General features: G+C 43.6%; 1 protein-coding gene across 1 annotated transcript in view; it reads left to right on the top strand.

Moving 5' to 3' along the window:
- Positions 1–14,357, top strand: part of SRC (SRC proto-oncogene, non-receptor tyrosine kinase) — a gene marked incomplete in the record, with an annotated part of 1,446,557 nt that overhangs the window by 306,367 nt on the left and 1,125,833 nt on the right. Inside the window, 1 exon segment of the mRNA XM_044090212.1 lies at positions 12,323–12,468.

Here is a 14,357-nt window from a genome sequence, read left to right as displayed (position 1 = left end):
AGAAAGCTTGGCTTGTTACTTTGGACCTCAAAGAGGCATACCTGCATGTCCCTATCAGACAAAATTGCAGAAGATACCTCAGATTCATAGCTGGTTCAATGCATTACCAATTCTCTGCACTGCCCTTTGGCTTATCTACTGTGCCCAGGGTCTTCACAAAGTGCCTGGCACCAGTAATTGCATTTTGCAGACAAAAAGGAATTCAAATATATCCATACCTGGACGACTGCCTTATTCAAGCAGAGAGCAAGGCCATTCTTCTAAAGCATCTGGCGTTTGTAAAAAGGTTGCTAATTTGCCTAGGGTACACACTAAATGAAAAGAAGTCAAAACTAGTGCCCTCACAAGAGATAATATTTCTGGGTGCCAGCTTAAATACTACAGCCCAGATGGCTCATCTCATGCCAGACAAGCAAGGACAACTGACTCAGTACTTTCAATTGATGGCAACAAAGACCCAACTCCCTTCAAGAAAAATTCTGCAGGCCTTGGGATTCTACTAATTCCATATGCCAGACTGCATATGAGGAAATTACAATGATACCTAAAATGTGTGTGGACTCAACACTGTCGCAGTTTGGAAACAGTAATACCACTAATTCCCTGCCTACAACAGGAGTTTCGATGGTGGGCACAGGCATGTCACCTCAACAAGGGACAGCCTTTCACTCTACCCACAGCCAGGCAGACACTAACACATGCTTCGGATTATGCCTGGGGAGCACACATGGCAGGCAAATGTATTCAGGGCAAGTGGACCGTAGACCAAATGCATGTTCACATCAATCAAAAAGAGATGTTGGCTGCACAAAATGCCCTAACAGCTTTCAAGGACCTTCTGCATCCAGGACAACTATTGCTAAAGACAGACAACAGTACAGTTATGTGGTACATAAACAAGCAAGGGGGCACTCATTCTTATCCCCTATGCAGACAAGTCATGACCTTGTCGGACACAGCTCAAGCCTATCAAATTCATCTACAAGCACAATTCCTGCCAGGAAAGAAAAACACTCTTGTAGATGACTTAAGCAGAAACATCATGGATCCCCACGAGTGGAAATTAAATCCACAAGTATTCAGTATGATAACGCAGAAATGGGGTTGCCCAGACATAGATCTCTTTGCCTCCCCAAAGAATTGCCAACTACAAAAATTCTGCACAAGGACTTATCACACACAAGCATGGAAGGTGGATGCTCTCTCGTTCAGCTGGAAAAGCCTAAAAGTTTTTGCCTTTCCGCCACTGCTTCTCCTTTCAGAGGTACTCCTAAAAGTCAGACAAGAAAAACCACAGATGATCCTGATTGCCCCAGACTGGCCACACCAGCACTGGTACCCAATCTTAAAGAACTTAGCTCAAGGCCCACCATGGATTTTACCTCAAACTCCGCACCTTCTGACTCGACAAAGTAATCCGATCCTGCACAGTCAGCTCAAAACCTTAAATCTGGCTCCATGGCAGATTCATTAATCAAGCAGACAACACCTCTCTCTAAAGCTGTTATGGATGTCATTTTGGGAGACCAGGAGGCCTAGCACCAGGAAATCCTATGCAGAAAAGTGGAAGAGATTCTGTGCCTGGAACCAGGCTCAAAGCTTTGACCCTCTTGTCCCAAATATTCCTCGGATATTACAATACTTAACTGAGATGCTGGACAAAAGACTATCTTTTTCATCCATCAAGATCCACGCCTTTGCCATCTTGGCTGATTACAACACAGATCCTCCTATTTTCTCTCATCCATTGCTAAAACAGTACCTCAGAGGGGCTAAAAACATAAGATCTCCCCGGAGAGCACCAACACCAACTTGGGACCTCAATTTTGTCTTGGAAAAACTAACCTTACCTCCTTTTGAGCCAGCCAATTCAGCAGAATTAAAATACGTATCATGGAAAACTGCTCTGCTTCTGGCAGTAACCTCAGCATGAAGAGTCTCAGAGTTACAGGCACTAATGGCAGTGGAGCCTTTCATCATTTTTCACCACAACAGGGTTTCTTTACAAACAAACCCTTCATTTATGCCAAAGGTGGTATCCAGTGTGGCTCTTAACCAAACTATTTACTTGCCAACTTTTTATCCAAATCCCCAGAATAAAGGGGAGAGACTTCTGCATTCCTTGGACATACACAGGCAATTACATTTCTACTTGGACAAAACAAAAGCTTTCAGAAAAACTGAGCAATTGTTTGTAGCATATGCTGCAGGATCACAGGGTAAGGCTATTTCAAAGTGGATAGGACACTGTATCCGGTTCTGCTACACAAAGCATGGGAAACCTGTACCTAGTAATATTAAGCCACATTCCACCAGGGCAACAGCCACTTCAACTGCCTACCTTAGAGGAGTACCTACCAAAGATATCTTGGAAGCTGCAACTTGGAGTTCAGTGCACACCTTTACCAAGCATTATCACTTGCCTCTTTATTCTAGATCCAGAGCTGGCTTTGCCACTGCAGTGCTGCAAGGCCTCTCTGCCACCCCAAATCCTCTATAGAGCCAGCCACCCTAACTCAGCTTTGGGATTAAACCCAAGTGTAATGACTGCAGCAGTGAAACACTATGAACATAGTACAGTTTTGTACCTACCATAAATGTAGATGTTTGAGTATCTTCACTGCTGCAGTCCTCGTTACCCACCCGCCATCCCCTCTTTCTTAGCTGGAACTAATCTATACCTCTCTACCCTATACTACCTATGTGGTGTATTTGCTGGTATCTGAAGGTTTTGTTTTACCATGTTGTATAGTTTATTAGCAATATGTATTGCCTACCTATTTGGGGGCACCTGACATCTGGGGCAAGAAAAACTGAAGAAAATGGTGTTGGTTGCATCTTATATACCCCTGGTGCACTGACGTCAGGGAAGAAGCGACAGCAACCGATGCAGGACCAAGACTTTGTAACTCTGGCTAACTGCTGGACCGCCTGATGGCAGGATAACCCAAGTGTAATGACTGCAGCAGTGAAGGCACTCCTACATCTACATTTATGGTAGGTAGTAAGTACAAAACTGCTTTATCCTGCTGGCAGGCTACCCGCAGTCGACCTGAATTCCAAAATCCTGGATTGTCGGTTGCTGTCGCCTCTTCCCTGATGCCAGTGCGCCAGGGGTATAAAAGATGCAGCCGATGCCATTTTCTTCAGCCTTTCTTGCCGCGCGGTGCCTGAAGCAGAAGCAGTTCGAAAGTGCCAGTCGGCTGACTCCTGAGATTTTTCGTGTTCGAATTTCAGATCCAAAGTCTTCATTTAAAGCTAAGTACCCCATTGGGGAAACTTTTTTCTTGCTCCAGACCGATGTCAGAAAAAGTTAATAATTGTATTTCTTGTGGGAAGCAAATACTTCATAAGGACTTCCATTCTTATTGTATTCCTTGTAGGCCCTGATCACAACGTAGCTAATTGCAGATTTTGTGCTAGGTTTAACCAATGCACTATTAAGCGTCTGTACGATTTTGCATTTCATTACTTTGGCCAAAGATTTAATTACACAGTGTCGTCTGATAGCCATCCGACTACCGCAATTCACAAGAAACGCAAGGAAAAGGAAAGGGACAGGCATCCGAGGTCCAAAACTGACGACTAGGCTTCTTCTAAGCCAGTCGCTGGCTCACCGGTTCTCAGTGAGGCACTTTCGCAGCTCCTGACGCCCGCTACCTCAGAGCTGCAGGCCGCTTCCGACTCCCATGTGGAGCAGACTAAGCCTCTGGAAACTCAAGGTATTGGACACCTGGAAAATATTCCCTCAGATGGGTCTGGAGCCGCTGAGCAGGCATGGGCTTCTGAGGGTGTTTTCAGGCCTACACAGTTATATATAAAACTGACTACAGCTTGAAAGGCAAAGACTAAAGCACCACTAAAGGCAAAGAAACCAGTGCAGCAAGCCCATGGACAGGCCTCCATGCCTAAAAAACAGATGCTCAAAATGACCAAAGACCTAATTACTTTGATCAGGGGTTCCCATCTCCTTCCTGAAAAGAGGCCTAGGCAAGAGACAGAATATGAATCTTTAGATCAGGTTTCCATTTCCTCTGACTCCTCCTTTGACCAAAAATACTCTCTCCCTCCCTATGAGGATTCCGATGCTGAAGAATCTATCCCTTCAGCTTCCCCTCCTGAGGATTATTCTTTTGGGGAAACCCTGCATACCATGAGGGAGCACTTCCACTGGGAGAGCCAGGCCCAAGACTACTCAGAATCTAAGGAAAAGGCTTAGAGATTTTCTTTTACTGCCTCAGACAGGCCTCTTGCTATCCCTCCTGTTTTAGACTTTGTAGATGATGTATTTTCAGAGTCCGGCCTGTCCCCTGACTCTTTACCCCCCGCACCTGTTAAGCCAGACAGATACTACAGGGTTCCAGATTCACATAAATTTCTTCATAAAAACCTTGCTGCTGACCCAGAAACTATTCCTCAGGGTCCCAAAGAGGTCTTCCGCTGCAAAAAAACCCTATCCCCTCTGATAAGGATTCAAGGGCACTGGACAGATGGGGGGAAAAAGGTTTACACTTCTGCAACCTTGGCTGTGAGGGCTTTAAATTGTCGATTTCATATGCTTAAATATCAGCAATACTTATTGTCACTCCTTAAACAGAAAATGTTAAATTCTGAATGCGCAGAAAACAAGGAAATGCAGGATTTATTGCATGCAACTGAACAAGTGGGAAAGCATACTTTGCAATGTGGTTTTGATTTTCTGGAGGCCTCTTGCAGGACCGCTGTTACGGGTTCTGTCATTAGGCGACATGCTTGGTTAAAGGAGCAAAATCTGCCTGATCATCTTAAAGCAAAATTATTAGATGCTCCATTACAGCATGATACTTTGGTGTTAAAGCAGAAGAAGTGTTGAAGAAAATGGAGGACAAAGCGAAATCTATGCAGACAGTTAAGGATTTCTTACAGGTGCAGCCACCCAGATTTAGCAGGAACTGGGTTACAAAGAATTAGTCCTTTCCAGTGTCAGACAGGCCACAAAGAGGCAGATACAGACGCCCCAGAGGCAGATCCTAGCCCCAAGGCTCATACAGGCCTAAACAGTAGGGTGCTTCTACCTCCAAAAGCGGAGAAGACAAATCACAGCCATACAGGAAACAGTCCCAATTACTTCCCTCTGCCAGAACCAAGCACTTATCTTTTGGCAGCCCCCTTGGGGGAAAACTAGCACTTTTTTCACAAAATTGGCACATGATCACCCAGGACAAATGGGTCTTGAACATAGTGTCTCAGGGCTGCAGGTTCCACTTTCACACCCTGCCAAGGGCAAAAGGTATGCCAGACCTGCCACACAGTCAATGGGCAGAGGCACAAAAACAAGTTTCATCCCTCATGGACATGAGGACCATTCAGTGAGTACCACAACAAGAGCAGGGACAAGAATTTTACTCAAGACCTTTCTTGGTACCCAGAAAGGACAAAGCCTGGAGACCAATACTGGACCTGTCTATTCTAAACACATTTCTGGACGTTCCAAAATTCAAAATGTTGACTCTGCAGCAGCTACTGCCCATGCTGGGCAAGAAGGCTTGGCTTGTAACTTTCAACCTAATAGAGGCATACCTGCATGTCCCAATCAGACAATCTTGCAGAAGATACCTGAGATTCATAGCTGGCTCAATGCACTACCAATTCTCTGCACTGCCCTTTGGCTTGTCTACTGCACCCAGGGTCTTCACAAAATGCCTGGCACCAGTAATTGCATTTTGCAGACAAAGAGGAATTCAAATATATCCTTACCTGGACGACTGCCTTATTCAAGCAGAGAACAAGGACATTCTACTAAAGCATCTGACGTTTGTAAAAAGATTACTAATTTCCCTAGGGTACACAGTAAACGAAAAGAAATCAAAACTAGTACCCTCTCAAGAGATAATATTCCTGGGTGCAAGCTTAAATACAACTGCCCAGATGGCTTATCTCACGTCAGACAAACAAAGGCAACTGACTTCTTACTTCAAAATGTTGGAAACAAAGACCCTGTTATCTGCAAGAAAAATTCTGCAGGCTTTGGGCTTCATGGCATCTTGCATTCTGCTAATTCCATATGCCAGACTGCATATGAGGAAACTACAATGGTATCTAAGTGTTTGGACTCAACATTGCCACAGCCTGGAAACATTAATTACCCTCATTCCCTGCCTGCAACAGGAGTTTCGATGGTGGGCACAGGCCTGTCACCACAACAAGGGACAGCCATTCACTTTACCCACAGCCAGGCAGACACTAACAATGGATGCATCAGATTATGCCTGGGGGGCCCACATGGCAGGAAAATTTATTCAGGGCACATGGCCCGCAAGCCAGATGCATCTTCATATCAATCAAAAAGAGATGCTAGCTGTTCAGAATGCCTTGACAGCTTTCAAGGATCTACTTCATCCAGGACAACTACTGATAAAGATGGACAATACTACAGTAATGTGGTACATAAACAAGCAGAGAGGCACACATTCCTACCCTCTCTGCAGACAAGCCATGACTTTGTGGAACACAGCTTTGACTTATCAAGTTCACCTGAAAGCACAATTCCTGCCGGGAAAAATAAATACTCTGGCAGACGAACTAAGCAGAAACCTCATGGATCCCCACGAGTGGAAACTGGATCCACAAGTCTTCAGCATAACAAGGAAATTGGGATGCCCAGACATAGATCTATTTGCCTCCCCTCACAACTGCCAACTATAGAGATTCTGCACAAGGACTTATCACAAGCAAGCATGGAAAGTGGATGCCTTATCCTTCAGCTGGAAAAACATAACAGTATATGCCTTTCCTCCACTGCCTCTCCTCCCCAAGGTACTCCTAAATGTCGGACAAGGGAAGCCAAAAATGATGCTGATTGCCCCAGACTGGCCACGCCAGCACTGGTACCCAATCCTAAGGAACTTGTCTCAAGGTCCAGCCTGGACATTGCCTCAAATTTCTCACTTACTGACAACAAAACAATCAGATCCTGCACAGCCAACTCAGGACCTTAAATCTGCAGCATGGCGGATAATGTAGCCATTCAGAACACTCCTCTCTCCAAGGCTGTGATGGATGTCATTTTGGAGGCCAGGAGTCCCAGTACCAGAAAATCTTATGCAGAAAAATGGAGGGGATTCTGTGCTTGGAACCAGGCACAAGGAATTGACACGTTTGTACCAAACTTTCCTCAGATTTTACAATACTTAACTGAGATGCTGGACAAAGGCCTATCCTTTTCATCACTTAAGATTCATGCCTCTGCCATTTCAGCCCATTACAATACGGAACCACCTATCTTTTCTCACCCTTTAATAAGGCAGTACCTCAGAGGGGCCAAAAACATGCAGTACCTCAGAGGGGCCAAAAACATAAGACCTCCAAGGAGAGCACCAGTACCTGCATGAGACCTCAATTATGTCTTGGAAAAATTCACACTGCCTCCTTTTGAGCCAGCCTCAACAGCTGATATAAATTTTTTATCCTGGAAAACAGCTCTGCTCCTAGCAATAACCTCTGCAAGACGAGTCTCAGAGTTACAGGCACTCATGGCTGTGGAACCTTTTATCATTTTCCATACAGACAGGGTTTCTCTGAGGAAGAACCCGACATTTATGCCTAAGGTGGTGTCCAGTGTGGCCCTTAACCAAACCATTCACTTGCCTACCTTTTATCCAAACCCACAGAACAAGGGTGAGAGACTTCTGCATTCTTTGGACATATACAGACAGCTACGCTTCTACTTGGGCAGAACTAAAGCTTTCAGAAAGACTGAGCAACTTTTAGTGGCATATGCTGCAGGATCACATGGAAAGGCGATCTTTCAAAGTGGATAGGCCATTGCATTAGTTTCTGCTTCTCGCAGCATGGCAAATCAGTGCCTAAGGACATTAGGCCACATTCAACCAGAGCAGCAGCCACTTCAGCAGCCTTCCTCAGAGGAGTACCAACCAAAGACATCTTGGAGGCTGCAACTTGGTGTTCAGTGCACACTTTTTACAAAGCACTACCACTGACCTCGATGCTCTAAATCCAGAGCAGGCTTTGCCACTGTAATTCTGTAGGGCCTCATAGCCTCTCCTAATCCTATTTAGTCCAGCCACCCATCCTCAGCTTTGAGATTCAACCCAAGAGTAATGACTGCAACAGTGAAACACGATGAACATAGTACAGTTGTGTACCTACCATAAATGTAGATGTTCGAGTGTATTCACTGTTGCAGTCCAGGTTACCCTCCCACCATCCCCCTTTTTTTTGCTGGGCCTTATCTGTACTTCTCTATTCTATACAACCTATGTGGTGTATTTGCTTGTAGATGAAGGAAATGTTTACTTTAGTGCATGCATGTTTATTGGCATAATTTATTTAGCCTACCCTTTTGGGGGGCACCTGACATCTGGGGCAAGAAAAACTGAAGAAAATGGCGTCTGCTGCATCTTTTATACCCCTGGCGCACTGACGTCAGGGAAGAGGAGACAGAAACTGACGCCGGACCAGGACTTTGGAATTCAGGCAGACTGCGAGTAGCCTGCCAGCAGGATAACCCAAGAGTAATGACTGCAACAGTGAATACACTCTAACATCTACATTTATGGTAGGTACACAACTGTAGTTTAACACTACTCGTACTGCTGACTAGGACCTCACCTGTTATTCTCTCTGATCAGTTCTGTGTAATTAGAAGACAGCTTCCTTCTTCCACGGTGAGAGAGATACTCATTATACTCTTTCATCCATTCTGGCCAACTGTTTTTACCAGAGTCCTTAATCAAACCCTGTTTGTTAGCTTTGTAGTATAGAGCAGGGCCTACTCCCATTGGGTCACCTCTTCTGTATCAGTCTTGTGGGGTTGACTGTAGTAAGGCTTCTACTGATCGCCCCTTTGCACTTATTTATACTTGTTTGCCAGGGTACTTCCACCAGGCAGAAGGCCCCTTTTCAGTAGAAAACTTTGGGTGGGAAGCTCCATACAAAATACATACATTAAAATTACAAAAGTTTTCTGTAAAAGTGGTGTTCAAGTTCAGTATTAGTTAATGGGTAGAAGAAAAAAAAAGTGCAAGTTAGAGAAATACGGAAAAGAAATAAAATGTGTTAAACATTTAACAACAACTAAGTAGAACTATTACAGTAGAGAAATACTTGATTTGCATTCCACATTGTTACACACCTGGCTTAAGGTCGTAAATATTTAACAAGAGAGAGAGTAGAGTATGTATGTATGTTGGGAGGGTGGCCTAATGGTTAAGGTGTTTGCCTTACAAGCAGAAGGTGCGGGGTTTGAGTCTCACAAGGGATAATTGGCTAGGCTTAAAATGGCTCGCAAGGGCAGTTAGCTTAGTACTAATCTATGAACCTATGAATAAACCAAATAAGTGGAGCTACTACAGTACAGACTACATTATAAACTGTTTATAAAATGAAGAAAAAAATATTGGTTTATAAACTATGTTCGTGAGGGTCTTTGCTGCCATATGTCAGATAAGAAAGATACTAGGAGTAGTAAAGTACTGAAGAATGGTGATGATCAGATGTAGGGCTGTTGAGTTGCAAGATAGAAGAAAAGCTATAAAGTACAGTAAAATGGCTGTAAATAGATGCAGGATACTTTGTTGAAAACTAGGAGAGCATAGTGAAGTAGGTTGGATAGGTGTGAGAGAGGTTTGTCAGACTATGGTAGTACCTCTGTCACCCATATTAGAAAGGAATTCAGTCTTCAAACAGTTGTGCCCTTCCCATCACAAACGTACAGTCTGACTATCTGGAGTCAGGCCCAGGCTTTCTTTTGTGATGGTCTAAGTGACTTGCTTAGTTGCTCCCTTGTCAACACTCCATAGCCCTGCCCCATTCCTTCCTTCCTATAGGATTGGAGTCAGGTTCGTTTCTCTCATACTATTCTGGGAACCATTTGTTCCCCGAATAGTATGAGAGACCTTTGGCCCATTTGTTCCATGACCAAGACGAGAGCTTAATCATCTGCTACCTCCCCTTTGCAGCTTGAGAATGATGTAAGGGAACACAGCAGTGTACCAGTTGCATGCACTCCCCTCACCTGCCTGTTACTGACTTATGAGCTCCACAGTTGCTGCCTACAAGAAGTGTGCATGCTACAGCATGGACCAAGCCCTGCTTAAGAGGCACATTGCTGTACAGAGTGGACTTGCTAGACTGACTGCTGTGGGCAGTACAGCTGTATTCCTGTCATTGTTGATAGCCTTGTGAGCTGAACATCTCCTTCCAGGTGAAGAGAGCTGGTATCAACTGCTCACTCCCATCTTCACTTGCCTGCATCATCCAATGACCGTGCTGGTAATCGAACACTAGGTGTCTGGATCATATCTGGAGCTGTATCCCTTTGTCATATGTCAGACCCCAGTCTTGGACTTGTAATACAGATCTGTCTTTCTCCAGCGTGAAGCAGATGGTCAAATCCCTTAACAAGAAAAGTAGAATATATGGAGCCCATACTCATTAAATCATCAATGAGCCAGGAATGTTTAAGACCTGCAGGTAATATTACGTAATGCTGATCTGAAAAGGTCCTAGGTTGAGATAGCAATAGTGGGGTACATGAGTGCACTTGATATAAAGGAGGTGCTTTGCAGAAGTTTGATGCCAAGTAGTAGCTACAAGTCCAGCAGCATTGGAGGGTCTGCAGTAGTGAACAGGGATATGGATTAGGCTGGCAGTCATGTTCTTACCTCCTCATAGTCGGACAGAGTTTACTAGACTGACATTTTGATCGCAAGGGGGAGTGGGCGGGGGTCCTTCTTGGTGGCCTTTTAAGAATGAGACCCTTAAATTATTTCATGGTATAGTGAGATCAGATGGGTGAGTGAACTGGTGGACAATTGCTGTGCTGATGACCTTTCTAGGGTGTTACAAGCTCATCTGTAGCCTTTTTATTTCTTTGGCAAGGGTACCACATTTTTTCTGTGAACCCCTTCTATCATGGTTTGCCATAGTGTACCACAGAGTTTGCTTAAGATGACCTAATGGTCTTCTGCATGTGATGAAAAACTTAAGATGTCTGTGCAGTTGAAACCAGCAATGGTATTTTTTCACAGGGGAATAGAGAATTTTGTTTGATAATGAGACCTCTCCCCACAGCAGTCTTTTGTGAGGAGTAAAGCTAGTGACTGTGGAAATTTTGTCTTGTGTAAGCCTGCTTTACCTTGAGGCGAGTCAGTGTTTTTCCTTAGCATTTCTAATGGATACATACTATTCATTTGGAAGAAAAGAGTTGTAGATCAGACACGATAAAATCCACCTGGTCAGTATTTCTACAGACTAGACGTGGTGCAGTTAATGCATATAAAAAGCACAACGTTTACTGCAAATGGCTTGTTTTGTGACTAGCTTTTTTTACCCACTGTGGGATTTGATAGGTATGCAGATGAAACCAGGTTATCTGTCTTTTGATCTTGACATCCCTAAAACTAATGTTAAGCCATTATCTGACTGTGATTAATTGGTAAGTGACCTTGATCTGACCATGTCATAACCCAGGCATACCTGAGGTCATGGCTGATGAGCCTAATTGGTGAGGCTGCTGGGGGGGGGGGGGGGGGGGAGAGTTCCTTCTCTCACTGGACAGGAGTTCCTTCTCTCACTGGACAGGATTGCTGTTCATTTAGCACACAGCTGGTATCTGCAAGACACTAAAGGCTATTTGGAATGACAGATTGACCACTAGGTTTCAGGACTTTGTTGTTGCCTAAGCGTGCTTTATTAATTTGTGGAATGCTAGCAGAATGAAGCAGTCCCAAGTTTTAGAGAAACTGGTAGCATTTATTCTTGCTTCTGTCACTCCTGTTTGTTTCCTAGGAGTTCCTGCAGTCTCAGTACAGCTGCTAATAAGCACACTATGCAGGATGCCAGATATATTGGTCATCTCTTAGAATGATTACATTACTTGCTTTCTGAGTTAACTGCTTGTATTTTTGCAGATAGTTTTAATAAGAATTCCTTGTTATGTAGTGTCTTGTGACTTCTGTCTAGTTTAAGATTAGTTTGGAACCCTCCCCCCTTTGCTTGTTATCATATATGCCCTGTACTGCTGATTGATTTTCCTGATTGCATCCTTTTAGGTATAAATCTTTGAATGAATGAGGTTTAGGAGTAAGCTGTTCTTTGGAATTCCCTATTTTTTCAAATGTGTTAAAATGTAGTATTACGTATGCCTTCATAGCACTGCTGTGAACATTGTTGGTATGTGTAATCTTGGTTTTATGTAAAGATATTCTAATGATTTTGTTGTAATGCATCGTGACTATGAAGTAAAACTGTGTACTGTTAACAGTATTTGGGTGGGTGCTATATAAACTGATTTGCTTTTTGTTTTATTTCTTTCTTCTAGGCTCATTAGGCACTGTATAAATGGATTTGCTTTCTTTATCTCTCCTTGATCGTCTTTCTACATCCAGATATCAGTACTGATGAGCCACTATCCGACCCGTTTCTACTGAGGAATTGCCAAGGTAACGGTGACTTGCGAAGTTTCAGGTAACCTTTTGTCATTGCCATAACAAGTCTAAAATAGCCCTGCAGTGTATGACTCTCTGTATATTAATTTGCATTGTGTGTGCGCGCCTGTCTCTCTCATGTTGCTGTGGCTTACGACTGTGCCCAGCATGCTATTCCTCCAGGGTTAATAAAACTCTGCGGTGCTAGCTCTGCTTTGGTATTTCTGTGACAGTCTCACTGCTTGTTCACTATGGTAACTGTTCTGTGTTTCGTATCCTGCTAAGCATTCCAGCAAAATAGCATTTACATTGTTGTGTATCGGAGTCAAAGGAAAGTTGACAGTTTAACCCTTTCTGGAAAAAAAACCTGTGATACTGAGAACCTTTTAAACACTAATTTGTAATAAGACAACTGCATTCCAGCCTAAGTATCACTTGTACTGTGCTACACAACTGTAAGTTAGTGCACTCTTTGTTTAGTAATATTAATGATTGAGAAGTACAACTGTTAAACATGAAATATATATAGTATCTGAAGGACAGTGACAAAAAAGAAACTGCTTATGCATAAGAGTGAGTGGGACAAACTTCGAAGTACATTAGTCTCTTGAACCGTAAAGCAACCTGGAAGTCAGAGTTCTTATCACACTTGCTCAGCAAACAATTTCTTGTAGAAAGGCATGAGAAAAGCACTTGGAGGGATTGTATTTTTGCCAGTTCTAGATGGAATGTTATAAGAAATAAGGTCATACTCGTATATTTAAGATGAAAAAAATTAAAATGATTCTTAAAAACTGCTCGAGTACCTCAGCTGGAAGACTTTGAGGCAGACAACACAGCTGTCCCTGTTTTGGGGGAAATGTTCATATTTTCAGGACTGATTTATCCCTACATATTGTTTATCTATATTTGGAGGCATGCCACTAATATTTTGGTCACAGTGTGTTTTTTTTTTTTTTTTTTTTTGTGTGGTAGACAGCTTCAAAAATCTTGTGTGATGAGAGGGTTCCAAAAAGTTGTATGAAGAGGTAAATTGTACCTGAAAATAGGGGCATGCCAACAAACAAGGAGACACATGCTTCTACCCACCATGTCAGATGTGTGGGATTCAACCTACTGGTTCAGTATCTGCCAGGAGCAGAAAACAAATGGGCAGAATCTCTCAGGAGGTCACTAATAGAGCATCACGAGTGGATGCTTCAGAGGGAGATCATTTGCCAACTGACACACAAGTGGGGTGTGTCAGAAGTTGATATTTTTACCTCAGAAGAGAACAGACTTATCAAAGTGGTTGGCTCAGCTCAACCAAAAGAGCCTAGTGGACAGATTCCTTCTTTTTTCCCCTGGACAATTCTATTTTTCTGCACCTTTCCTTCGCTATTCCTCATCCCCAGGGTACTTTAGAAGATCGTGGGAAATGGGCCAAGGATGTTTCCAGTAGCCCCTTTGGCTCTAACAACACAGGTTCTCCATTCTCCTCAGCATGGCCAAGGAGATACCAGGGTGCTGCCCCTGGAAGTGAACTTGGTAACTGTGAACAGGGGCAGTCTACTGTACACCCCACTTGGACACACTGAATCTGATAGGGTAGATGATACGATACTTGTACCCTCCTTTTCTGAGGACATCCTACAAATACTTGAAGCCAGGAGACCAAGCATCAGAAAGTCATACATTTCCAAATGGTTAAGATTCTCTCACCATACACAGCCAAAAGTCAAGAGCCACTGCAAGCCAGGCTGCCCGAATTCCTGAGCTACCTAAAACTCTTGTTTCTCTTGTGCTTCTTTAAAGATTTGTGCCACTGCCATCTCAGCCTGTCTACCAGTTCACTTACCCATCTCGTCTCACCATATCATGAAACTATTTCAGAGCATCAGTTTTCTAAGGCCACCAAGAAGGGACACCCCCCCCCCCCCCCAAAAAAAA

The sequence above is a fragment of the Protopterus annectens genome, chromosome 12.part0, assembly GCF_019279795.1.
Source record: "Protopterus annectens isolate FY-2018-M chromosome 12.part0, PAN1.0, whole genome shotgun sequence".
NCBI classification, from domain to species: domain Eukaryota; kingdom Metazoa; phylum Chordata; order Ceratodontiformes; family Protopteridae; genus Protopterus; species Protopterus annectens.
Note: the sequence above shows the minus strand (reverse complement) of the source record. Positions and strands in the feature narration are given on the sequence as shown.